This window comes from Primulina tabacum, chromosome 6 (assembly GCF_025594145.1).
Source record: "Primulina tabacum isolate GXHZ01 chromosome 6, ASM2559414v2, whole genome shotgun sequence".
Taxonomy (NCBI): domain Eukaryota; kingdom Viridiplantae; phylum Streptophyta; class Magnoliopsida; order Lamiales; family Gesneriaceae; genus Primulina; species Primulina tabacum.
The window spans coordinates 38,750,594-38,778,518 of record NC_134555.1 but is presented as its reverse complement, the minus strand read 5'-3'; the positions used below and the strand labels follow the sequence as shown (position 1 = coordinate 38,778,518).

General features: G+C 37.6%; 1 pseudogene; it reads left to right on the top strand.

Annotated features, from left to right (window-relative positions):
* Positions 1-76: 76 nt before the first annotated feature.
* On the top strand, positions 77-27,529 carry LOC142549405 (stromal processing peptidase, chloroplastic-like; annotated as a pseudogene).
* Positions 27,530-27,925: the final 396 nt, after the last annotated feature.

Below are 27,925 nucleotides of genomic sequence, written 5' to 3'. Positions count from 1 at the left end.
AATAGACATATAATGTAATAAATAGACAATATCAATATCCATATAAACAAACCTTCTATATCCGAATACTAATATATTATTATTATGGGCTAAAATACGAAAAGGCCTAGCTAACTTGGCCAAATCGCCACCACGTACGCACCGCCGCCTCCGTCCGACGCAGTCTGATATTTATGGAACTTAACCGTTAAAACGAACGATTTACATAAGATTCCCAACTTTATCGTACTTTTCTTCCTTCTCTCCAAAACCTCATAAATTTGGGGATTTTAATCGACTCGAATTGACCAAAATTATGCAGGCCTCATCAGTTCTTTTCAATACGAAACCTCTTTTAGCTCCGATTTATGCAGGCAATCGCTATGGTAAAGATAATCGCAATTTCACTTCAAATACAATTCAGCTCAATCGGGCTCAATTAAAGCAACCAGTTACTTGGCGCCACATGAGTAGACGTCGCTGCAGCCGTGCATATCTTGTCAACAGTAAGGTTTGTTCTGTTGGTTCAACTGCTTTAAAGTTTTCATCTTTTTCCCTTTCTTCGATCCCTCTAAAATTGGTGGTTGGGAGGTGGGATTGCGGAGTTTCGTTTGTGTTAATTCTTGGTGCTTAGTGAGTGAATGGAATTTCTTTTTGTCAGTATTTGTATGGTTTTGGCTTTAGCTGTGTAGGATGACTTACAATCGTGTTTGGTTGTCTGTTGGATGATGCCCTTTCTCTTTGCAAGCTGCAAGTAAATGCAGAATACTTCGAAAATATATCATTCTGAGATCAATCATGAACGTCAGAGAGTATCTTGCTTTGGTTGTTACAAAAGAAAGCAAATTGGTGTAAATTATTTCACCTCTGGGTTCTTTGCGGGCAGGTCAACTTTTCATTTGTCAAAGCTCAAACCTCATAAAGATAAAGTAAGAAATCATCCACTCTGTGGTAATTTCCGTTGTCCCTTTTCAGTTCTCTGAGTGATAGTGATAGTTAGTCTATGTTGGACTGCTCTTGTAATTCACCAATCAGTTTATCACTCGCATTCTTGTGGAATTGCGATGCTTTCCTTTGATATTATTCTTTTCTTTTCAGATTGGCTGTGAGGAGATTTACATGGCAGTTATGTTTCTTGCTAATAAAATATTATGATGTATCTTGTAGCAGTCACCAAAGCAATACACTTCTGTTTATCAAGTCTGATCATTTCAAAAACTGTCATCAATTAATTTTACAATATGCCATATTATATTGAGTTCTCTCTCATTTATCATATCAGGTTGGTCTTCATGTTTCATGTGCTGCCGTAGGCCCCAATGAGCCACATGCAGCAAGTACATGTCCCGATGGTGTTACTGAAAAACAGAGCTTGGATAGATTAGATCCAGAAGTAGAGAGAAGAGAATATGAGCAATTTTTGCGTCTTGAGCTTCCTTCCCACCCGAAATTGCATCGTGGACAACTGAAAAATGGTCTTCGCTACCTCATTTTGCCCAACAAAGTCCCTCCCAATAGGTACTATACCTCTCCAGTAACAACCAACCCCTTTGACAATCATTCTGATGATGGATATCGAATAAGAGTTTAAGAATTTCTTATGTTCAACACCAAACCATGTTGCCTCATGCTTTTGACCAGACGAGATGCAGAATGGATTCTTCGTAGACTTCAAACCAACTATATTGGGATAATGGTTAATTCTTTATTATTATTTGGGTTTCATCCGTTATGTTTATTACTAAGTGTATTTGTTATTCATTAGTTATTTTGTTCTCTTTTTGTGTTGTTTTAATTGTAATGTCCCTATCTTTCGAGTTTTAAATATGACCACAAATGCGAGTTGAAAATGATGGGGATGAGTGAGGACACTAGTCATGAGAGTATATACTGGATCCCTGTAAAAGCTTCTGAGACCCTCCGTCAACAGGTTGCTTGATATGAACTCTTAGCATAAAGATATGAGAGAAAAGACAGAAATAAATGATGTTAACGTAAGAATGAAGACGAAATAAGTGTAAGATGTTGGTCTCGAAATGGAAAAAAAACTGTAGAGAGAGAATTTTTTAAAATGCTCTCTCCCTCCTGTTACCTTTGTTCCTGCGGCCAACCCTTTCCCTTTCACAGTGCCTCGTGATCCCCCTTCACCGTTGACCACTTTCTCACCACCGAGGCCGACGTCGACCGTCGGTTGCCGGAAAATCGTTTTTCAGTTATTCGGCCTATTCCTATTATAGGCGGGGCGTGTTCTGCTTTTTGTTCGTGTCTATGCTACAGATTCATTCTAGCAAATTTCCGGCGTATCCTTTCTCGCGTGTGGGGCGCTCACAGGTCAAGCAAAGTTCTACGACATCCTCGCTAGCATTGCATTCTACGATGAAATGGGGGCTGTTCGATTTGGTGGGAAGAAAGAACCAGGAAATCGATTTACATGATGGACTTTGATCGTGACGAGGCACGTTCGGTAAGCCTAAGATTCAATGACTTCGTCAATAACCCCATTTCAGAATCAGATTTCCATCAATACAGGGGCAGAAATGCGGTCTTCACTTTGCAGAAAATTAATAATAAACGTGCAAGATTCATCGAGGTATCCAAATTCTGTACAAGGGGCAGAAAGCAAAATACAATCGTACCCAATGGCTATAATTCATGGGGATTGAAGAATATTTCGATTACCTTGGGGAAGCTACTGTCAGGGAGTTATCAGAGTAAGATCAGACAATCTGTTCTACATCGTGGCTTATACCCGCCGAGAATCAATTCAGTTAAACAGGATGGTAGAGCAATAGAGAGGGAGCTTAAACAAGGGGAGTTGACAGATATGGAGGTTAGTGGTAAGCTAAGAAAGGAGATGAAGTGGCATGAAGCCATTGTTGTTACCAAAGGTAGGGTGAACATCTCTTGGGAGCTTATTCAAATCGTTCTTGGGAAATCTACAAATAAATCGGTTGAGTTATTTCCGTTTCAAGCCAACAAAGCAGTATGGTGGCCAACGAATTCGGATTAGTTAGCTTACTATATTAAGCTGAAAAGAGGATTCTTCGATAATGGGGTGACTTTGGATTTCGAGGAGAGGAGACCGGATATTAATACGTCAGATATGGTAGACAAATGTTGCAACAGCTTGATTCGACTTTATGGGATACCTTGGAATCTATGGTCGCAGGATACATTCAAAATCATCGGGGAACACTGCAGGGGCTTGCTGGCCATCAGCGATGATACAATATCTTTTCGTAATCTGGAAGCAGCTAAGATCAAGGTTAAAGGCATCGAAGGAGGGTTTATTCAGAGTAGGATGCGGATTCCGTTGGAAGTGGGGAATATAGAGATAACAATTCAGGTCGAATCCTTCGATCCAGTAGCATATGAGCAGTATCAACGTCAAACTTATGCACAAGTTGTGGTGAATGGCTAGAGGACTTTGGCGGGATGGGGAAACATAAACATTCATAGGAAACAAATAGGAGTTGTGGAGTCCATAAGATGTCCTATCAAAGGAAATAACGAATCGGGGGTTATACTCGATCAATCAAGGAGCACGAAAGCCAAGAATGTACGAGATACATATGGGGATATCGGGAAGAGGAAGGAAGACACGCAGGGCTCCAGGCATTCGAAGGAACAACATGATTGTTCATCGGGTAATAATGAGACATCGACACAACCAAAAGAGGGAAAAATATACAATATATTGAGGAAAGTAATCCCAAAAGAAGCAACAAAATTCAGACGATCGCCAATCAATTCTATGATTAATTGTGATGATGAAGAGAAGAAAATCAGGGGGGTAATGCAACCAGTAATCAACTAGTGCCTACTTATGGGAATGTCTATTGCAGAAGACATAAAAGAGGAAGTGTTTGGATAGAAGCGGGTTACGGCGATGATGAGAATAGACTCAGTTCTCGGCAACAGCGACGACATTAACAAGTTTGGGATTCATGATTTAGAGGACAAGACAACAGTGGAGTTTGAAGACTTTCAAGATGATTTGCTGGAAAATGATTTTGACTCATCAAATACTTATAGCCAGTGTTCGATGCGGTCAGAGGAGTCAATGAGATGTGTAGAAGAGGCAGCAGTAATGAAAGAGATGTTCTCATCACCGAAGGGGAATATGTCTCACACCGAGCCAAGTCAACCTGAAAATGCGAAATCTAATGTGGGACATGTACTAACCAGTATTCATTCTTCATTTCTAAACCATTCATTCAAGCTCCATTCCATTTTTCCGGCGTCATTCTCTGTACTGGGGTTGTCTAGTAGTCTAATAGGAGGAGAGGCTGAAAGAGTAGATGTCTTGTCGGGTTCCGAGAGAGAAATTTCCAAAGGGCTAGATGTGGAGAAGAATCGGCGTGTTGCAAAGGAAATATGAGGAGATTGTGCAGATGGAAAATGTGGGGTTGAGAGGAAGAAATCGACGGGTCTTTTGAAGAGAGAACTTCATAGGTTGAAGAGTGGAATTAACTACGAGAGAGGTTCGTCCTCGAAGGGTCAAAACTTTCTGTTATGAAGATTTTCTCTTGGAATATCAGGGGAGGAGGGGCGACAAAAAAGAGAGAGTTAGTTCGAACTGTCATACACAAGGAAAACCCGGATTTAGTGGTGCTCTTGGAAACAAAGAAAGAACAGGTTGATAAACGTTTTGTGACTAGTCTGTGGAAGTCTAGATTTGTGGATTGGGTCTGTCTACCTTCGGCTGGGATATCAGGGGGTATACTAGTGATGTGGGATTCGAGAGTGGTGGTGGTCAGTAATAATTTGATAGGGGAGTTCTCGGTGTCGATTGAAATTATATTGAATGACAACATCAAGTGGTGGTTCTCTGCTATTTACGGACCTGTCAAGCCTAGAGAGAGAGTTCTTATGGGATGAATTAGCAGGCTTGAGCTCTATTTGTGGCGACAAATGGTGTCTGGGAGGTGATTTTAACGTGGTCAGGAATACGGAAGAAAAGATTAACAACCTCTCAAACACTACGAGTATGTTATGTTTTGACAGTTTGATAGGAGAATTGGGACTTCATGACCCCCCTCTATTGAATGCAAAGTACACATGGTCAAATTATAGGGCTGATTTGATTTGTTGCCGACTAGACAGATATCTCATCTCCAATGGCTGGGGGGAAGCTTTTCCAAATTTCAGAAAGACGATGCTTCCCAGGATTACATCGGATCATTGTCCGGTGATGTTTGATACTACTAAGTCGAAATGGGGACCTGCTCCGTTTAGATTTGAGAACGCTTGGTTGTCACATTATAATTTAAAAAATTTGGTTCAGACATGGTGGAACGATGGGGTCACTCAAGGATGGAAAGGGTATAAATTTATGAAAAACTAAAAAAAGATGAAAGTCGAGATTTCAAGTTGGAATAAAGAGGTTTTCAGAGATGTGGGTGTCAGATACGCGGAATTGACTTACATGATAAATCAGTTAGATGAGTTAGAAGCTGAGGGAGGCAGGTCTGAGAATTTACATACCGAAAGAAGGGCTGCAAGATGTAAACTGGAAAATTTGTCGTTTAAAAGATTCCAAATGGAGAGTTAGAAAGCAAAAGTGAGATGGTTGAGGGAAGAAGATCAGAATTCAAAATTCTTCCACTCGTTGTTGAACAACATAAGGAGTCGATCGACTATAGATAAAGTGGAGTTGGAGGATGGGTCGGTGGATACGGAAGAGAGACAGATTGAAGAGAACATTATCAACTACTATACAAAATTGTATAGAAAATCGGAGGGGGATGATGGAGGATTTGATGGGTTGGAATGGTGCCCTTTGGATATGCTCGAAGCAGAGGAGTTGGAGATTCCTTTTTCGGAGGAAGAGATAAAAAAAGCGGTGTTTGAGAGTGATGGATCCAAAGCTCCAGGGCCGGACGGATTCACATTGGCCTTCTTTCAAAAGAGTTGGGATACGGTCAAAGGGGATTTAATGAAGGTGTTAGCTGAATTTTTTGAAAGAGGTGTTGTTAATGGCATTACAAACGAAACATATATTTGCCTCATTCCTAAGAAACAAGAAGCGATTAAGGTCAACGACTTTAGGCCAATTAGCTTGACAACGAGCTTGTATAAGATATTAGCCAAAGTATTGACAAACAGAATGAAGAAAGTTTTGAGCTGTACAATTGCGGAGAACCAGTGTGTTTTATCAAAGGAAGACAGATTCTGGACTGTTGCCTCGTTCCAATGAAGTGGTCGAGGAATACCGAAGAAGGAAGAAAAAGGGTTGGGTGCTGAAAGTTGATTTGGAAAAGGCGTACGATAACGTCGACTGGAGATTTCTTGAATTTGTGTTACAAAAGAAAGGGTTTGGAGATAGATGGAGGAAGTGGATCATGGGGTGCGTGTCTAATGTTTCCTTCTCAATTTTTATCAACGGAAAGCCGAGGGGAAAATTTAAAAGGGAAAGAGGCCTCAGACAAGGGGATCCGTTATCCCCTTTTCTTTTTAATCTAGTCGTTGATGTTTTGGGGAGGAGGGTTGACAAGGCAAAGGAATTGAACGAAGTAAGAGGACTTGTTGTGGGAAGGGGAAATTTAGAAATTTCACATATCCAATTTGCGGATAATACTTTTTTTTGGTACAATCAAAGAGGCATGTGATGGCACTAGTGGAAATAATTAATTTTTTCGGGCTTAAATCGAGCTTGAAAATAAATTTTGAAACAAATGTTGTGTTGGGGATTAATGTTTCGGATGAGGAAGTCATTGGTTTGGCGCAAGAAATTGGGTGCAAAAAAGATGATTGGCCAATTAAGTATCTCGGGGTCCCGTTGGGAGGTAAGCCTATGACATTGGAGTTTTGGGAACCGGTAATATCCAAAATGGCAAAAAAACTTTCAGGTTGGAAGAAGTCGTTCCTATCAAGGGGGGGTCGACTATCTTTGATAAAATCAGTGTTAAGCGCAATGCCATCTTACTTCATGTCTTTGTTTAGAGTGCCAAATCAGGTGGCCAAAAAGATGGAAAAAATGATGAGGGATTTTTGTGGGTCGGAGCGGACGGGGACATGCATTGTCATGTTGTTGGATAAGAACATGTTTGTAAATCGAAGGACACGAGAGGGCTGGGATTGGGGAATATTTGTTTGAGGAATAAAGCATTACTAGGGAAATGGTGGTGGAGAGGTACAAAGGAAAGGGAGACATTGTGGAAAAAAGTTATACAAAGCATTTATGGTCTTCAAGATAATGGGTGGGACTTGGGGTTGACCAGGAAAGCGACTTTTAGAAGCCCTTGGAAATTTATTTCTCGTTCTTACCCGGCATTTCATCAACTGAGTAGAACAATGTTAAAAGAGGGCAATATCATTCGGTTCTGGGAGGATGATTGGGGGGAGGGGGTCCTTCGTTCAAAGAGCGATTTCCATCTCTGTTTCGGATATGTACCCATACTAATAAACCTATTCGTAGCATTTTTGAGGTTGTCGATAGAGGAGTAAATCAAACTTTTCGCTGGGATGTGCATTTTAGAAGATATTTAAATGAGATCGAGTTGGGAGAGTTCGTTAATCTATTAGGACTTTAGGAGCCTTAGACGCAGTGAGGTTAGAGTTGGGATCAGAGGATTTTAGAGTTTGGTTGGGAGACTCTTCCGGTTCGTTTTCCGTCCGATCTTTCTATGATTCTTTCTTTCCCCTCGTTAATTTCCCTATATTCTCTTGTTATGATAATATCTGGAAAGTACCTATCCCGCAGAAGGTTCAAATTTTCTCGTGGATTGTAGCTTTGGGAAACTTCCTACTTCAGACTCGGTGCAACGATGATGGCCAGGTTGTGTCTTATGTCCACAATGGTGCACTTTATGTCAAAACCATGAGGAGGGTCAGGATCATTTACTGATACATTGTTTTTTTTCGAGTGGAATATGGACAAAAGTGCTGCAAGAGTTGAGATTTGATTAGATCTTTCCGAGAAGGGGACGAGACATGTTCATTATTGAGCCTGGAATTCCAGCAAGGAGAAGAGGTAAGAGATTCTGGTATCTGGTAATTCATTGCGATTTTTGGTCGATCTGGCTGGAGTGGAATAACGGAATATTCAAGGATTTGTCAAACTCCGTTGACGAAGTATGGGAGAATATTCAAGGATTTGTCGGACTCCGTTGACAAAGTATGGGAGATGATCAAATTCAGGGTTGCGACTTGGTCGACTAAGTTGACAGAGTTTAATCATTTATATATTTCAGACTTAGTTAGGGATTGGAAGTATATATGGTCATGATGATAGTGTCGTAGCGTTTTTATATTTTGCGGATTACTCATCCGCTACTTTTGTAACACGTCTATTTATAATAAAAAAGTATTGTTTCCTGTCCAAAAAAAAAAACACGAAATATAACTAATAGATTGAAATTATGCAACCTTTGTTGGTTAGCGGCGGCCTGTTAGTAACACTTTTCATCCCGTACACAACTTCTAATGTTGGTAAGGAAATACAGTTACGAATTCGAGGTTGAGAATTGGCTGACACCTTTAAACGAGATTACAACCTAGTTGAGTGAAAAATGTACGACTAGATAGCCGAAATTTAGCACTAGAGAACTCAATGATTTAACGCTAATCCATTCCAAAACAGCTGCTCTATGTCCCAGAGCATACATATAATGCTAAGTTTTGGATTGTGGTCAAAGTAGGAAAGTCCTTTATGGGAAACTTACTTTTCATTGGGTAGGCTATACTAGTTTTTGTTGCACATTATATTTTAATCCACTGAGGCGTCTTATCAAATGTCCTTTCATATATGTTGAAGGGAGGCTTTGTATGCTATTAGAAAAGACAAAAATGAACCATTGATTGCCCTCGATCTTACTGTATTTTCACTGTCAACAATCACAACCATTTTAAATGGGTTCACGACTTAAGGTGTTAATAGATACATGGACTTGTGTTTGTGTTTTGTGGGGATAAAGGATTGTACCATTCTTCTAAAGTAATGGAGCATCAACATAAATATAGATGTTTGGACAAGGACACGAGACAATTATTTGCAATGACTATGGTTAAGAGAAAAAAGCTAATTTTGTCTTTTCTTTTCCGGATAGAAGGGAATATGAATTTTGAGTTGCTTTGGTTGTGCTAACACCGTGTTTTCACGACTCACATACAAAGAAATATCTAATATGTTAGTAAAACATTTGTTCTTTTGGTACATGAGTCCGAGTTGCAAAATCACTGACAAGGAAAGATTATAACGTTAGTAAAACATGTATGCTTTGGTACATGAGTCTGAGTTGTGAAATCACTAAAGAAGAAATATTTATATTTTCAATGCTAGACAACTAAATGTCAGAGTGTCAAGAAAATGATCTTGTCATTCTCATGCCCTCACGGTTTAGCACTTTTGAACTATAGGTTTGAGGCACACGTGGAAGTCCACGTCGGATCAATAGATGAGGAAGATGATGAGCAAGGAATTGCTCACATGATTGAACATGTTGCATTTCTTGGAAGTAAGAAACGTGAAAAACTTCTTGGAACTGGGGCAAGATCTAATGCGTACACTGATTTTCATCACACCGTTTTTCACATCCATTCACCATCTAGTACAAAGGTTGGTCATGTTTTATGTTCTCCTTATTTGATATTAAAAAATCGCTATGAACATTATGAAGAAATCGTTCATCATGGATGATTGGAACTCTAGAAATCTTTGGACTGACCAGTTATCATATAAGATAACTGCGACAAACTTTCCCAACTTAAATTCTAATAGATGGTTTTCACTTATAATTTTGTCTTTTTTTTGCCAATTTTATATCCTTACCATAGTGGAAGATTTTATCTTTAGGACTCTGAAGGTGATTTGATGCTTGGTGTTCTGGATGCTCTGAAGGAGGTATACTTTCTATTTTTGTTCTTTATTTGTTGAATTGATCGACATTTTTCGTTAATTAGGGAATTGGTTTCAAGTGAGGTCTTTGAGTTTTTCCACATGCGTGTGCTATATTATGATTTTTTCATTTGATGCCTCGAGTTTGAACTGCCTGATTTGTTTATTTTAAAATTACCGTAGATTGCTTTTCACCCAAAATTTTTGGCATCTCGAGTTGAAAAAGAAAGACGAGCAATTTTGTCTGAACTTCAAATGATGAATACCATCGAGTACCGCGTTGATTGCCAGGTAACCACTACAAGAGATGGGTGTGCATAGCCTTTTTTTATATATTTTAACCAGCCATCTTTTACCAGATTTTTTTCTTTTGATTTATATGTAACTGTTCCTCTAAATTTTCTTCCTTGATTTTGTTGGCTTAGTTGTTACAATACTTGCATTCTGAGAACAAGTTGAGTAAAAGATTTCCTATTGGACTAGAAGAGCAGATTAAGAAATGGGATGCAGAAAAAATTAGAAAATTTCATGAGCGCTGGTACTTTCCCGGAAATGCCACATTATACATTGTTGGGGACATTGGTGACATTTCAAAGACGGTTGACCGCATTGAAGTATGTCGTTATTTAATTTACTCTGCAGTTTATGCTTTTAAATTTGAGTTAGTCTTATTGTACGTATAGCCTTTTAGCTGATTGTCAGGTATTTTGCAGGCAGTGTTTGGACAGACTGGAACAGAAAGTGAGGTGGGTGCTCCACCTACACCAACTGCCTTTGGTGCAATGGCCAGTTTCCTTGTTCCTAAGCTTCCCATTGGATTGGCCAGTGGTTTATCTCATGAAAGGTCTTCTCCCATCGAGCAGTCTAAAATTTTTAAGAAGGAAAGACATGCTGTTGGCCCTCCTGTTCAACATAATTGGTCCATTCCCGGAATCCACACAGATGCGAAGCTACCCCATATATTTCAGCATGAATTGCTTCAGAACTTCTCAATTAATATGTTTTGCAAGGTGACAGCACCTGACTAGGATAAATATTTGTTTCCAATGATCCTTTTGTTATCTTCATTCCTTCATTGTTGTACTAGCACTCCAAACGTTTCTGCATTCCCCCCGCCTCCCACAAAAAAACAAAAAATAAAAAAATAGACTGTTTCAGTTTCTTGTATGGTAAACCCGTGACAAATTTCAGCATTTTAGTTACATGCGAGTGTTTTGTTGTGACCGGGTCCTTACATTTTAAGTTTTCCCCTTTGACTTTATCACTTGTTATGCATAACTACAGATCCCTGTCAGCAAGGCCCGTACATATGGTGATTTGAGGAATGTGTTGATGAAGAGGATCTTTCTTTCTGCTTTGCATTTCCGTATTAATACTCAATACAAGGTTAACTAACTTTCCTCTTTGTTTGATTACCTTTGAAGAGAAAACTCTAGGTCCACGTCTAACTGATTTATACTGTAATAGGCCATACTTAATCTTTTACGAGCTGAAGTGAAAACCCATTTGATACCGAAATTATGGCATTTACTTTTACTATCATGAAGAAGAACTAAACACACAATGAGAAAAAAGTATCAACTCGATGCCTTCACTCATTAAATGTTCACATTAAGCATTCTTTCTCGTGTATTCTTGCACTTACAGCTAAAGGCAAGCATGATTAAGAATGTTCTTAATGTTTTCCTGTTTTCAATGTCCAGAAATTACTAATTACTAATTAGCTGCCATTACTTTGGTTTGCACTTCATATAATCTATAAATTGTGACCTGTTGCTAGAGAAGTAGTGATTGAAACTATCAAGACAATGCAATGTCAATCTGACAGTAGTTTCTCAAAGAATCAAAGCTGGGCTCGATGACTTATGATTAGTGTTTTTCCGATTTCCCTTGTCAGGCTTTTTGCGGATTACTCATCCGCTTCTATTGTAAACCCTTCTATTATTATAATAAGTTTTAGTTTTCTATCAAAAAAAATGTTTATGGAATTATGGCATTTTTACCCTCACCGCTATATTCTGTGCATCTATATTTGGGTTGCCATAATATACAATTGGAGAATGTAGGCATGCATAGATTTGCTTGGCTTTTGGGTCTATGAGATTCTCTTATAAGCATTTTTTTTCCAAATAATAGTTGGTCTAATTCACATGGTTTTAGTGTTATTTAAGCTTTAATTGCTTATTTGATGTGTTTTCCAGAGTTCAAATCCCCCATTTACCTCAGTGGAGTTAGACCATAGTGATTCTGGTAGAGAAGGTTGTACCGTTACCACTCTTACGGTGACCGCGGAACCTCAAAATTGGCAAAATGCAATCAAAGTTGCTGTGCAGGAGGTATGTTTGTTTTATAGAACAAGTCCATTCACCGAAGTGAAGACACGCCACATAGTCCTGTCTACCCTCCTTCCACTTTGTATTTAAATTTTTTGAGAAAGCTGTGGCCTAAAATTGTAATAAGATAGATGTCAATAACTGTATATATTTTGTTTTCCGTTGTTTTGGCTTTAATTCTATATGATATTATTCATATGGTTGTTCTATTTTTCATATCTTGCATTTTAGGTTAGAAGGCTTAAAGAGTTTGGCGTTACAAATGGCGAATTGGCCCGTTATCTAGATGCTTTATTAAAAGACAGCGAACAATTGGCAGCTATGATTGACAATGTATCATCAGTAGATAACTTAGATTTTACGATGGAAAGTGATGCACTTGGTCATACTGTAATGGATCAAAGACAATGACATGAGAGTTTGGTTGCAATTGCTGGTACTGTAACCCTTGACGAGGTAATTCTCCAGATGTTCTAGTGCACTTCCTTTCCTCTGATGGTGACTAATTATAAATTCTTAACTAAAATCCATCATGTATGTTTTGACCAAAGATTTTAGTTAGAGAAACAGCCTTCCATTAATTTGAACATATAAAATTATGATTCACTCCTTATTTGGTCGGACTGGCACCGTCTTGGTGGTATGACTTATGTTTCCTTGTATGTGTGTGTTATGGATCCTCGAACATGCCTTCTTGCACTTATTTTGATTGGCTCTTCTCATTTCAAACAATATTCCCTTGTCTGTTCAATGGAGGAAATAATAGATATCTTAAAAAACGGAAATCATTGATAAAGGATAATAATGAGGTTGTTTATACACATCAACTATAAATCCAGACAGCAGAAAATTAAGAACACAGTTCACAGAAAAGAAAATGAAATAAATCCTTCTACGAATCTGAAATGAATTTGGAATGATGAAACATGAAACTCATTTGGTTATGCTGCCAATATTTTCATAGCATGGCTGATGTTTTTCTTGACCCTTGTTGGTGTATTAGGTTAATTCCATTGGTGCAAAGGTGTTGGAATTCATTTCGGATTTTGGAAAACCATCTGCACCACTCCCAGCTGCAATTGTTGCTTGTGTTCCAAAGAAAGTGCATATTGATGGATGTGGGGAAACTGAATTCAAGTTAACACCGGAAGAGATTGTGGCTGTCATAGAAGCTGGTTTGAAGGAACCCATAGAGGCTGAGCCAGAGGTTTTTATTATTAACAGTCATATAGTTGTTTTTTTTTTTGGTATGTTATGAACGTGTGAACATGATGATAAAGAGTGGATCGTCCGCTCTTCAGAAATAGAGTATTTTTTGTTTTTTAAATAGATGGATCGTCCACTCTTCAGAAATAGATTATCTTTTTTTAAACAGAAATAGATTATTTTTTGTTTTTTAAATAGATGGATCGTCCACTCTTCAGAAATAGATTATCTTTTGTTTTTTAAATAGATTTAAAAAGGCTTCGACTTTTAAACGAGAGCTTATCAATGCAAATCGAGAAAGATGATGGAAATAGATGCTGGTTTACAGCAGTATACGGGCCTTGTAAACCGAGGGAGAGACATACTTTTTGGGATGAACTAGCAGGTCTGAGAATAATTTGTGGGGAAGAATGGTGTTTGGTGGGGGATTTTAATGTGGTGAGATCGTTAAATGAAAAATTGAGTAGTAGAGCTTAACTACAAGCATGAGGTGTTTTGATTCGCTGATTAGGGAGCTGGAGTTGTATGACCCACCATTGTTGAATGCAAAATGTATTTGATTGAACATGAGGGCATCCCTTATTTGTTGCAGGTTGGACAAATTGAGATTTTACATTGGAACAAAGAGGTCTTTGGAAACGTTGGAATGAGATTGGCTGAATTGGAAAATAAAACGAAGCATTTGGATGAGCAAGAACTAGAGGGAAAGGGGTTAGAGGAGCTAGCAATCAAGAGAAATGAGATCAAATGTGCAATAGAAGAGCTAGCATGCCGAAGAAATCAGATCGATACTCAAAAGGCGAAAGTGAAATGGTTGTGTGAAAGGGATCATAACACAAAATTTTTCATTCATTATTAAATCATATGTAGGAACATATCAACCATTGATAAATCAGAGGTGGTGGATATGTCGGTATCATCAGAGAATGAGCAGATTGAGTCGTCCATAATAGAATTCTTCAGAAAACTTTACAGTGATTATGGGAAGATGGGTTGGGGAATACAAGGAATGGAATGGTGCTCTATCGATGGTGAGCAGGGAGTTGAGTTGGAGAGACTTTTTTTTAGAGGCTGAGACTAAAAAAGCCGTGTTGAGAGTGAAAAGCCCTTGGTCCAAATGGCTTCACATTGGCTTTTTTCAGGAGTGTTGGGAGTTTGTTGAAGATGATCTAATGAAGGTTTTTGATGACTTCTTTGAGGTGGTGTCCTAAATGGTATTACTAATGAGACACATTTGCTTGATACTCAATAAACAAGGTTCAGTCAAGGTAAAAGATTTTAGGCCAATCAGTCTGGCAACAAGTTTGTATAAGATTATTGCAAAGGTCTTAACCAACAGATTGAAGAAAGTTTTACCCAATACTATAGCAGAAAATCAAAGTGCTTTTTATAGAAATAAGACAGATTCTTTACTGTTGCCTTATAGCTAATGAGGTGGTGGAGGAGTTGAGATGTAAAAAAAAGGACGGGCTTTTAAAGTCGACTTCAAGAGAACGTCTGATAATGTGGAGTGGGGTTTTTTGGATTATGTTATATTGAAAAAAGGATTTGGAGAGAGATGATGTAAGTTGATTCGAGGTTGTGTTTCTACCGTTTCATTCTCAATTCTTGTTAAAGGAAGGCCTAGAGGTAAATTTAAGGGTGAGAAAGGACTCAGGCAAGGTGATCCACTCTCACATTTCCTGTTTAATTTGGTAGTAGACGTGCTGAGCAGATTGATTGATAAGGCTAAGGCTTCGAATCTCATTCGGGGTTTGGAAGTGGGAAGAGAGCGAGTAAAGGTGTCACACATCCAGTTTGCAGACAAAACTCTGTTCTTTGTCAAAGATGTCATTTGAGATCTTTGGTAGAGGTCTTAAAACGCTTTCTTTCAGATATCAGGATTAAAGATCAATAAGGAGAAAGTGTCCTGTTAGGCATTAATTGAGGAGAAGAAGAAGAGGTTCAGTTAGCTCGAGAAATTGGTTGTGGGAAGGAAAGTTGGCCAATAACATATCCCAGGATTCCACTGGCTGAAACCCGATGAAAATGTCGTTTTGGGAACCTGTGTTGTCTAAGATGGCTAAGAAGTTGGCAAGTTGGAAGAAAACATATATTTCTAAAGGGGGAAGATTAGCTTTGATTTCTGCATTGTTGAATGCGCTACCAATGTATTTCATGTCACTATTTAGGGTGCCTAGGTGTATAACAAAGATCATGGAAAAATTATGAGAGATGTTTTATGGGATGGAGCTCAGGGAGATTCACATTGTCACATAGTAGCATGGGAATCGGTTTGTAAACTGAAAGAAAGAGGAGGTTTAGGTGTTGGTAAAATTGTATAAGGAACAGTGGCCTGCTGGGGAAGTGGTGGTGGAGGGGCTTTGTTGAGGACGAGCTGCTATGGAAGAAAATTATTGTTAGCAAATACGGAATACAAGACAATGGTTAAGACGCATGTCTAGCGAGATATGGTACTTTTCGAAGTCCGTGGAAGTTTATCAGTCTTTGAGGATGGTGGTTAGAGGGGGTAATAGGATAAGATTTTGGGAGGATATGTAGTGGGGGGTTTCTTCCTTCAAGGAGCTTTATCCTAATTTATTCCAACTTTCATTGGTTCATACTGAACCTATTTATAATTTCGTCCAGTTGGAGAATTATTCCTCTGCTCCTTCTATGTCTTGGTATTTGCATCTGCGGATAGATTTGAGGGACGAGGAAGTGAACGAACTGAGCACTTTGTTAGGATTTTTAGAGAGTGACTGATTGGTTGAGGGGGTTGAAGATACGTGGGTGTGAGTTGGGGATCTTTTAGGATTTTTCTCAGCCGAATCATTATGTTAGTCTTTCTCTCCGATTAGGGATTTCCCTCTGCTCCGCTCCCATTCTTTAAAAGCCCTATCCCATCTAAGGTTCAAATATTCTCGTCGACTGCAGTACTGGGTAAATTGCCCACTTGTGATACGATGCAAAAGAAATGGTCTTTGTGTGCTATGTGCCATAATTGGTGTGTTTTGTGTCAAAAGAACGTTGAGAATCAGGATCATATGCTTATTCAGTGTTCTTTCACGAGTATTCTTTGGTTCAAAGCTTTGGAGGAAATGAATTTGGTATGGGTAGTCCCGAGATCATTGCCCGAGCTTTTTGTGGCAGCTCTTGGACTCAAGCTCGGTAAGAGGGGCGGAACTTTTTGGACAGTAATAGTATACTGTATTTTCTGGTCAGTATGGTTAGAGCGGGCATCCAGTTGGATAGGGAAGCATGTAGATTTTAAGAACTTCTCGATTTCAGATCTAGTGAGAAGTTGAAGTTTTGTTTGTGTTTGAGTTGACAAGGATTTTTCTTGTCCTTTTTCATGTTGTGCGGATCTCTTGTACGTCGCTTGTACTTTTAACTCCTACTTAACGAATATATTATAGTTCCAATAAAAATAAAAATAAAATCAAGAGCTTATGTTCATATGAGTTCTTGCCACTTTTCTAGATTTCTTTATTATCACCACTCCTGTTCCTTACCCATTTTTTTTTGTTGAATACCATTAGAAGAGAATTTTTTTAGTCCCCCAATTCTCTTAGATTGAGTACTAACTTGAGGATTCGTTTTCACTTTTGCAGCTTGAGATTCCAAAAGAACTGATATCAGCAGAACAGTTGCAGGAATTAAGGTTTCTGCAGCAGCCATCCTTCATTCCTGTTGACCAAGAAAAAGTGTCAAAGATATATGATGAGGAAACAGGGATAGTCCAACGGCGTCTTTCAAATGGAATTCCTGTAAATTACAAGGTGAATCAATTTGATGTTCATTTGGATTTGCCAGAAGATTTTGTTCTTATTCTTAATAGTCACATGGTAGATGTTGGTGTTGTCTTTCAAGGGTGTTCAAAAAACTGTTACTTGGATAAATTATCATTAAAGGTGTTCTTCCCCCGGCATATTGTTGTTGGACTGGTTTGTTAATGTAAATGTATCTGATTTGTATTTTGAAACACCTAGTTCCATCTATCTTGTTTTACCCAAGCATGAAGGTCTGAAATTGAAAATTGCAAGCTGTAAGGCTTTGCTAATCCTACTTTTTTGGCCACTTCGAGTCATAACTTTATTTGGACTGAGCATTTTGAACCAAATTTGTGGATATGTTTCATTTTCTTTGATGGTGAAAAATTAGAATGTGATTCTTCCAGTGAAGCAGTTGTTTTACATGTCAATTTTAAACTAAAGGTGTAATGACCCTGTGTTGTTCTTAAACTCTTATGAAGTCCGGTCCATATGCTGTTCTAGGCCTTCACCTTTCTCATCATTTGGTCCTATTAAATGCATTTGGTAAAATACTTTGTCATATTTCCTAATCTATGGCTATGATGACATGTTCAGTGGAGAAGAATGTTGACACTGGTCTTAAGCTGTAGTCTCCACTCTTAGCTATTGTCCTTCCTCACTCGTGCTGGTCATGTGCTGTAGTCTCAAGTTATTATCCTGTGCCATAGCTATTTTGTGAACAAACATCTTTACTTGTAGGTCCAGTTACAATTTTCATAATCACTCTTACATACGATTCTTGTTGTCTTGCTACCAGGTATCCAAAAATGAAGCTAATAGTGGTGTCATGCGCCTCATAGTTGGTGGTGGACGAGCAGCTGAAAATTCTGAAGCCAAAGGAGCTGTTATTGTAGGTGTTCGTACACTGAGTGAGGGAGGTCGTGTGGGCAATTTTTCACGTGAACAGGTGACATCACACGCCATTTAATTTTTATTTTCTCCTTTTTGTAATCTATAATCTGTTTTTTCCTCGATATTTTATCTCTAATGATGTATTTTACAATGTGTTACTGTCACATTGGAGAACAAACAACACAACACAATATTTTATTCACATTCTCTATTTGCTTGTGAAGTAGTCTTTTCTGTGTAATATTTAAGGTTTTTGTCGCTTGTTATCATGTTTTGTTTGACCACATATACAATATCTGCCCCTCCTGGTCACAGTTCTTGTAAGTAACTTTATCTATGATATTTATTTCCAGGTAGAACTTTTCTGTGTGAACCACCTGATAAATTGCTCTCTGGAGTCAACTGAGGAATTTATATGCATGGAGTTCCGTTTCACTTTAAGAGATGGTGGGATGCGTGCTGCTTTCCAGTTACTGCATATGGTACTTGAGGTAATCTTGAAGTTTTCTGCGGTATATGAATCTTATCTTAAATAAAATCATATATGTGTAGATGACACAGTCTCTTGTGTTATTTGACAAGTCATGTAGCTGCAAGGTAATTATTTTTCAGTTGTCTTTGCTCTCACCAATCTCATTTTCTGATATCCTCCTCCCTCCAAAAAAAAAAAAAAAAGAAACCATAAAGAAAAACCTCCATTAGGAGATTCAATTGAGATTGTGGAGCTGTTTTTTGAACGTCAGAGGGCATGATCTGTATTTTGCAGCTTCCTTAGTGTGTCAAATATGGTTTTTGTATACCTTTGATTTTGAACTAGGAGATGCTGCTGTGAGTTGAAACCAAGAGCAGAAGTTTTGCTAAAAATAATGTGGACATCTTTTACCCAGAAGATGATTACGATTTTATTATGAATGCAGTCAAGTTGGATTAATAGACTGACAGTTGATCAATCTATGGTCGTTCTCAGTCTTGTCCTGAGTTTGAAAGAACATATTTTTGCAGCATAATGTTTGGCTGGATGAAGCATTTGATAGAGCAAAGCAGTTATATCTATCTTATTACCGCTCTATTCCTAAAAGCTTAGAGCGCTCAACTGCCCACAAGCTCATGCTCTCTATGCTCAATGGAGATGAACGGTTTGTTGAGCCCACACCAAATTCATTACAACTGTTAACACTTGCAAATGTGAAAGATGCAGTGATGAATCAATTTGTTTGTGACAATATGGAGGTATACGTTTTTGTATCTTCCTTTGTTAACTTAATAAATTTAGTTGTATGTCATTTTGAAATCTAGAATACCAAAGTGACAATCATCTTATAGAATTTTGACTTTTCGTCCATTTGTTAGGTGAGTATTGTTGGAGACTTCTCAGAAGAGGATATCGAGTCTTGTATTTTGGAGTACCTAGGTACGGTAAAAGAAACAAAAGGTCTTGAGAGAGCGCAACACTACCACCCAATCATATTTCGACAACACGCTTCAGATTGGCAGCATCAACAAGTACAGACATAACTTTATAATGTCTTGGATTTTCTATTATCAAATTTATATTGATGTAGTTTGATGTTTACGACCTGTATGTCATTCATTTTTCTGTTATTTTTAATTATTTGTGAAATGATTTATGTTATTTTATAATCCGAATTGCGTAAATTCACCTATGTAAAATATGTGATTGTCATATACGTGTAAGTGACAAATGAGAATTTATAGCCCCTGGAGGCATCTTTTTGTATAGATCTAGACAATGTTGGCGCTTTTGATTTATGGCTTTTGTCTTCATTTTAATACTTATAGTTTAGCATGTTTTGGAGGAGATTATGGATACACTTTGTATATGCTCCCACTAGCGATAGCAAGACTTTGAGTCCCTATCTCTCGCTAACTTTCATGACGATCGCCTAGACTGCTTCCTACAAAAATGCACATGGTCATTGTGTATGTGTTTTTGTGTATTTTTGGGAAAGAACATGGTCATTGTGTTCTGTCCATGTTTCCTCAATATGGGATAGCATTGTCCATTTTGATCATTGACTATTAACTTCTTCTATCAGTTGAAGAAGCATTGTCGCTGGCAAATCTTTGTCAAGGCCTTTGTGTCTGCATCCAAGTTGATCTCTAAAAGTTACATCTTGATGTTTAACCTGAGGGAGAATGTTAAGATTGAAGTATTTATCTAATTACGGTGTCACATCTATGCTATTCGGTATTGTGATAATTCTCATGGTTGAAAATTTCCTTTTCATATTCCCACTTGCGTAATTCATCTTATGAATGAATGTTGTCATCTGATTAGAGAGAAGTGATAGAGTTGAACCCTTTGAGGCATTTGCCTTTGCATATGGGCTGACCTAAGTATGCCTTCGCTGAATGTCCTCTCATGCTTTTTTCTTTGTAGTTATTTTATAAATTGTTTTTCCAGGACTTATTGTCATTTGCTATCCAATCTTTTAAGTTTTTGTTGGTGAAATTGAGAATTTTCTCCTTAATGATGTTTTGGTTTGTGCCTATCCTGCATGTTTTATTAGTGCATTCTTCTCAGATGTTTTTGAAGGACACAGATGAGCGAGCATGTGCATACATTGCAGGCCCTGCCCCGAATCGATGGGGTTTAACTTTTGATGGAAAGAATCTGCGAGATTCACTTTGCAATTCTGCTACATTTGGTGAGTTATTTGGGTACATGATGGACTATATGTGTTCCCCATTCATTTATAGTAGTGGCATGGGCATCATCCAAGGCATCTGTTTCGGCATGAGTTATCCAATGTAATCTGCATTTTGGTGATACTAGTTTCTAGTTGTACTTTTTTTGTTTGTGGATGCTTGTGCATGAACACAATCTAGCCAACCCCTTTTTGACTCGGATTTACCTTCTAACAAGAAGCATATGTTCATCCATTTTGAAAAATAAAAACTGCGGAGAGCTTCTGTCCTCCCACTTTGTTTGATCTATGTCTCTCCATGTCACTGTTACTTAAAGGAAAGAATTCATTCTACTGAATATTTTGAGCTTGGCTAATGTCATTCAGTTCTGTGACAATAACCATCTCTGCTACTACCGAAAATTTGGGGGTGTATTAGATTTCTATATGTGAGGAAAAGATAAGTTGCTTTAGGAAAAAAAGGTTTAGTTGCTTTTTAAGCTTTTGCCTTGTTGATGCTAAAAAAAATTCTTGTTTGGTTGTGAATGGTATTTAGAGATTTTTTTTCACTAAAAATTAAGTGGTTTCTGGGGGTGTAAATGTTTTCTGTAAGTTGCTTGGTTTCTGTTTTCACATAGGTAATATGATAAAACAAGCCATGTTGTAGCCAAAAAAGGATGTGAAAGCGTCATTCAATATAAAATTGAAATCCCAATTAAAGTGCTAATGATAAATTGGGATCTAGACCGAATTTTTTTTCCATTTGACAACTCTTCTCGTACTAGATTTTTCCACTTGTGCAGCACCGTGATATGGTAGTTTTTAAAAGTTTTCAAGTATACCATGATAATTGAAATCTTGGTTTATCGTAAGGCATACACCAGAATATTCACTTATGGTTTGTTTTCCAGATGAACATGTAAATTTTGATCGACAATCTGGAGAGTCTGAGAATGCTAAAAAGGGTGTGCAAGGGAAACTGCGGGGTCACCCATTATTTTTTGCTGTTACATTGGGACTTCTGGCAGAGGTCATAAATTCGAGGTAATATTTATGGTACCGTGAATGCCTATGCCAAAAGGGCACTAGTCATGTTTTCCTTAAGAATACTTATATACAAGGCTTTAGGTTCAATTCTCATGTTAATTAGTAATGGCTTGCGGTTGAGAACTATTGTTGCTATTGGTAATTTCTGTCTCTTTGCACAGACTCTTTACAACCGTCAGGGATTCTCTTGGATTGACATATGATGTGTCATTTGAATTAAACCTATTTGACTGGTTGAAGCTTGGGTGGTATGTGATATCTGTGACATCAACCCCTGGAAAGGTGCTTATTTCTTCTGTATAATCACCCATACAGATTTTGCATGTCCGCTGGAATTACCTTTCTATCTTTTTTTTAACAACTTAACAACATACACAGGTGCATAAAGCTGTTGATGCTTGCAAAAGTGTCCTCAGAGGTCTGCACAGCAACCAAATTGCTCCAAGGGAATTGGATAGAGTAAGTTACTTCTTAAATGATCATGAGTTGGTTCTTACAATTTTCAATCTTTTACTTTTCAATTGGTTGAGATTTAGTAATTTTGACACTGTTGATGGTACCATGTACTTGACGCCTATGGATTTATTATACGGTTGCCTTGTTTTGTAATGTAAGTTGTATCGATTTTCGTTAGTAACTACCAGTTCTCAAAGTTCAATCTTATGGGAGGCGTCTCAAGAAAAGTATTTTTACTTTAGCATGCTTGCCTCATGTACAAGTTGTAAACCAAGGCAAATATATGCTTGGAATCAACATCAAATTTATAAATGTGCTTGATGATTTGGTATTGAGCAACAAATATGGACAACCTAATGAATTATGTAAGGATTTTCACATTAGGAGTTTTAAACCTATGACTCCCTGGCACTAGTACCGTAATCACTTTTTCCAGTGTTAGAGTGGAATTTGTAGGAAGTGGACCAACGATAGTATTGATGCTTTTAACATAAGGTTAAAGTTGCTGTCATCCTTGCGCATGTTAAGAGTCCAGGGTCAATGGCAATACATTATTTTATCTTCCAGATCCCTGGTAAGAAAGAAAATGCATCAACCAGGTGTTATTGTTAGTTTTCTCTCTGTATTTATATATGAACGGCCTTGTGTGTGCTAGTTGGCTAATTCAGTGTCATTTCCATGTATGTTCCTTTTCAGGAATGAAAAACAACTCAATTTTTTGGTGACTTGCTAACTATCGAAAGTGTTTCTTTTCTCTCTTTTCTTTTTTTTTTTTTTTGAAATCATGACTACTCACTAGCGATTGTAAGTGAACCTTAAATTTAACAACACAATATGCCAATAATGACCATTGAAATTGTTTATTAGCAAGTGTTGATCATCGATTTTAACAGCCCTAGGCTCAAGAAATGTCCATTTAGTTGTTCTGATGATTAGACTAAAGCATAAATTATGGTCACACGGTGTGATGATTTTTTCTTCTTCTGCCCTATCTTTAATAGGGGGTTGGCTGCACTTACAACCCCCATGGGACCTACGACAATGATGGAACGCACTGAATAAGTTTTTATTCGGAATGTGAAATTATCGGATAAAAAAACGATATATCCTCCATTGAAAAAAATTGTTCTAAGGTTTTTTCCAAAGTAATTTTTGAAATGAGCCTTCCGTGTGGCATATAGTGTTAAAATATAATGGATTGCATGTTTATGGTATCCGAAGGCACCTTGAAACTGTCTATAAACACTGGTAAACTGCATAATTTCACTTCCATATGCCTCACCTTTGACCCTGATTATTTGGAAAAAAAATCCTCCAGGCGTTGTGCTCCCTGTGTGTGTGATTGGACGGTGCACCATTATTCCAAATGGATGGTTGTTTTCACCTCTTTAACTCTTATTCATTTACAGGCAAGACGGACACTGCTAATGCGGCATGAAGCTGAAATCAAGTCGAATGCTTATTGGTTAGGATTGATGGCTCACTTGCAGTCGACATCTGTCCCAATGAAGGTAACAATTCATAGGAAATTAATTGCGGTATTTGCAGCCTTCCCCAACATAAAACTTTCCGGTTTTCTAGCAATTCCGTGCTTTTTTCCCCTCTTAAGATAATCCACTTTTATACCTTTGCCAGGATATATCTTGCATCAAAGATCTCACTTCACTATATGAAGCTGCTACTGTTGAAGATGTATATGTAGCGTATCAGCAGTTGAAGATAGATGAGAATTCATTGTACTCTTGCATTGGGATTTCTGGGTCTCAGGTTGGGGAAGATGTCACAGGTGAAGTGTAATTTTGTGTTTTGAGTTGAAATATGTTTCCTTTTAAGTATTTATGATCTACTTTATCCAAGTTCTTTATTAAACTCCTTTTGCAGATTCCATTGTGGAGGAAGAATTGGTGGAGGGCCTCCATAATATTATCCCAGTGGGACGGGGTTCGTCCACTGTAACACGGCCAACGACATGAAGGTTTTACGTGAAGAATTTGCAAATTTCATGTAAGGTTTAATCTTTTTGTAGGTTGCTCATTCAACCCCATAGTTATATATCATTATATATGTGAATAAATAAAATTAACACAGTGCCTTGCATGAAAAAAAAAAGAAAGAAAAAAGATGATCAATTGAAGCCTATGGTAAATGAATCACTATTTTCTGTGGTTAGAAAAATGTATTCCCGCTTTTTAATGTCTTCAAATTTTCTATTTGCCTTGGGTCTTTGTAGTTCAATTTTTTCTAATTAACATATATTCCCAAGGCATATGTATTTTAGGTGCTACATACCATGAGAAGGTATGGAATTTTATTCGATCTTGCTATGAGCGATTGGGTTGCGAAAAAACTAAGTATCTAACAGATAAATGAGATTCAAATGTCAAGGCTGACAGAAGTTGCACAAGAATAGATTCAGCTAGAAAGGGTAATTTAGAAAAAGGTTGGGGTCTCATATGGTTTTGCCTTATGAAATTTTGACCGATAAAGGCCTCTGAAGAAATTAGAAGAAATGCAAATAGTGAAGTTAAATTATACAGATGCCAAAATTTAAATCTGGTCCTAAGTATCTAGAATGACGTAATTTAGTTTGATATTACTAGATTGTTGGTTTGAAATTGAGCATATATTAGGTTACCCAAATTTTTTTGGAGCTAAGGGGTGGATTTTGTATGATTCAAATTGAATTATTTTCACCGATGAGATTTGGCTACGGTCCAGATTTAATTGTTATCCTGTTATTTAGGATAATGATCCGCGGAATTAGATAAGGTGTGTTTTTTAATGTCTGTTTAAAAAACTTTACTGTTTACCTCAATGCTTTTTTTTACACTAGTCATGGATGAACTCACTTGACACATCAAGAACGTTACCATGGTGCATGATGTTGTAGATGACATTGTCTTGATAGACGGGACATGTGAACGAGTAAATGCTAAGCTCGAATCTTGGGGGAACACGGGAAATAAAAGGTTTTAGAAAGATAAGAGATGACGAGGTATCTGTAATGGAGAGCTATAAGTACCTAGGATCGACTTTGTAAAAAGACGGAGCTATAAGTACCAAGGATCGACTTTGTGAAGAGACGAAGGGGTTGATAGAGATGTTTTCATAGAATACAAGCAGTACGATTGATATGGAGTAAGACTTCAGATGTTCTATGGGATCATAAGGTATCTATATAGCTTAAAGGAAAGTTTTATAAAACGGTAGATAGACCTGTTATGTTGTAAGAAGCTGAATGTTGAGCCATAAATTGCGCTCACGAGTAAAAGATGAGAGTCGCAGATATGTTATGGTAGATAAGCAAGAATACGAGGATGGACATTGTAAGAAATGAAAATATTAGAGAGAAAGTTGGGGTTGTGTTTATTGAAGGAAAAATTCAAGAGACGCGTTTAAAATAGGACATTATCTTAGGCGACCAATAATGTCTGAGTTAGGCGATGCTAGATCACGACAAATATTCATTCTAACCGGGCCAGGGGGATATAAAAATTCATTTAAATTTAGATTAGGACATAGATGGGGTTATAGCATAATTACATAGGACAATGCATATGGCCGATTCCATTTGCTGGAATAAAAGCTTCTTGTTGTTGCTTACTACAAGCTATCCAGTTAACCGTATTCATTGTTAGAGAATATTTTTATATTAGAAAATAATCAAAATATACCTATCTTGTTTTGTATTATACATTGCAAGCTTTAGGTGTTAGATTTTATTAGCCGATAGATTTTATTAGCCGATAGATTTTATAATTTTTCTTGTAGATTTTTAAAAAAACTTCTTTAGTTGTGTTTTGATTCGATCAATGATCCGTTGAGACTATTTGTTACTAAATTAAATTAATAATTTGAATAATATGTTGTCTTATTAACATTGATCGGGACCAACTTAAACAATTACAAATTCGGGACTTTGTGTGGTACTCTTCCTCCTTATTGGAGTGGATAACGAATGATCCATGTTTCAACTAGATGTCAATGATTCCTTCATTTATCATAATGTGTGCATGGAACTACCTCCAGGATATGTGCTCAGGGAGAGATGGTTGCGAGCTTGAGAAAGCTATTTATGGTCTGAAACAAAAGACCTTGCATACTTTGACAAAATTCATCTGGGTTGTGATTGTTGGTTTTCGCCATTGCCATCCAAACCACTCCATACTTGTTCGTCGTAGCTCATACAGAGTGGTGATACTAGTTTTTTGTGTTGATTTTGTTTTTCCTGATAGTATATTGCTGGGTTAGAAGAAGTCAAACATAACATTTTGTTACCATAGACATCGGATGACCTAGATACCTTCTTCGGATAGATAGAGCTAGCACATCTGGAGTTGTTTTATCATGCACTTGACCTTTTACAAGAGACTGGACTACTTGGATGTAAGCCTGATATCATTCATATGAATGTTCACTCTGATTTCGTAACCACAGATGGAGAAACGTTCAAGGAAACATCAAAGTATTGTGGACTTGTTGACAAACTTATATATTTTACTATCACCTGACCTGATATGTCATTTGTTGTTGGATATCGGGGGTTTGCCTTGAGGATATTGCTTATATGAAAAAATGTCTTGCAAACAGCTTGTTGTATAGAAATATAACACATCGGAATAACTCTGGCTATGGAAGTGATGAAGCATCTCGAAAATCTACATCCTGTTTTGTATGGATGTCATAATGAACAAGATAATCATCACTTTGTTCTACCATCTTGGGGGCAAATTACCGATATTTTCACGGAAGACTTGGGGGCTGACCTATTTTCAATTGTTCTATTTCAAGCCGAACATAATTTGAGACCTGCATTGGAAACTATAATTGGATTGTGGGTTGGGCACTAGGTCCGTTAATTTTTTAAATTTGTATGGCATGTCTTGTATACTAGAGAGAATCCCGACGATTTTTTTATCATCCGATCACTCTTCAACATTCATGAAACGCATATAATTTGTTTGACAGGTTGAAGATACTTGCATGGAGGTGATTTTTCCAACGATTTCTAAAGAGTGATAGCATTATCAGAAGTCCAACAAAGAAAATCGGCGCGGCTCTGTTGAGGAGCACTCGGAATCAAACTCATGCAATGTTGGTGAGGGATTCGTATCATGGGTTGCACAAAACTGGATATAACACATAATCCGACCATTATTCGATACAAATAGGATATCTGGAAACATGACAACTGAACTTGATATTTGTTGTACTCATATTTTTTTTCTTATTCTTTTAGGAGGTAAACTCGTAACGATAGGTGACTAGAATTGTTAAATATTGAGAAGGCACGAAATAAGTTTTTATGGCATTGCAATGTATACAAAAATAACAATTACATTATTTTTGTACAATGGGGTACGTTACATATACAAACATCTCAGTCTGTTTTGGAAGTGACTAGCTTTTAGATTATTGTATTTCATGCCCTTTTACGCATTTCAGAGAAAGATATCGCATAATATACACACAAATATATAAACATATATATAGAGAGAGGGGGTTGAGTGATATTTGTACGTTAGTCGTCAAGTGGTTAGTAGGGGTGGGTACGGTACGGTATACCGTACCGAACTACGGTACCGTATACCATACCGAAAATATCGGTATGAAATTTTTCTATATCGATACCGGAAATTCAGTATACCGCACATTCGGTATACCGAATTTTCGGTATAAAAAAAGTTCATAGCGGTACCGTATCGACACCGAAAATTTTGTCGTAATACCGAAAAAATTGTCGGTATACCGAAATGTTTTCGGTATACCGAA